The 732-nt window shown below is 34.4% G+C and overlaps 1 pseudogene; it reads right to left on the bottom strand.

Moving 5' to 3' along the window:
• Positions 1 to 732, bottom strand: part of LOC144218428 (small ribosomal subunit protein uS5 pseudogene) — an 11,138-nt pseudogene that overhangs the window by 9,957 nt on the left and 449 nt on the right.

The raw sequence follows: 732 nt of genomic DNA, 5'->3' as shown, positions 1-732 counted from the left end.
AAGTGCGTGCATGTGTGTGTGTGTGTGTGTAAGGGGATGCTCGTTGGAATTAAGACTATAAAAGGATTGGAATTGGTAAGAGAACTAAAGGATGCTGCAGATTGAAATTATAACAAGGATTGTGGGGTAAGTGGGATTTTAGAATTAGGAGTTGGAAAACTAGACTTTATGGGGCCTCGGAATTAACAATAGAAATGTAGGGGTTAGAATTGGGCATAGAGCCCATGGATTATTACAATTAATGCAGATGCTGTAGGAGATTGGAATTAGAGTCAAAGGCCTTACTAAATTAAAAGGTTTTTTGAAGACTATAAGCAGTATTGATGAGGATATTGGAATATCCAAATAAATTGGAATTCTCATATATTCCTGGTGGGACTGTATATTGTTAAAATTGTTTTGAAAAGCCCGTCATGTGTTTTTGGGAGAAGTGACCTTTTGACCCTATCGATTCCACTTTTACAAATTTCTCCTTGAGAAAAATCTTAGAATATGCACATATTTAGTTACTTCAAAATGAATGTCTGTATTTTTTTAAATTAAAAAACCTAAACATGGAGTCATGGTTAAATAATTAATATTACAATGGAGTAACATTCACCCATTAAATATTTAATGGATCAACCTCTCTCAAAAGGGGCCTCCATAAAGCAGAGTTCATACACAAAATTTTATGTATAAATATTTATTTGGCGGGCAGAGGATCCATTCATCAGACTCTCATTTCTAGGC

This window comes from Crocuta crocuta, unplaced genomic scaffold, assembly GCF_008692635.1.
Source record: "Crocuta crocuta isolate KB4526 unplaced genomic scaffold, BGI_CrCroc_1.0 scaffold1307, whole genome shotgun sequence".
Classification (NCBI taxonomy): domain Eukaryota; kingdom Metazoa; phylum Chordata; class Mammalia; order Carnivora; family Hyaenidae; genus Crocuta; species Crocuta crocuta.
The sequence above is the reverse complement of the archived record's forward strand: the minus strand, read 5'-3'. Positions and strand labels throughout refer to the sequence as shown.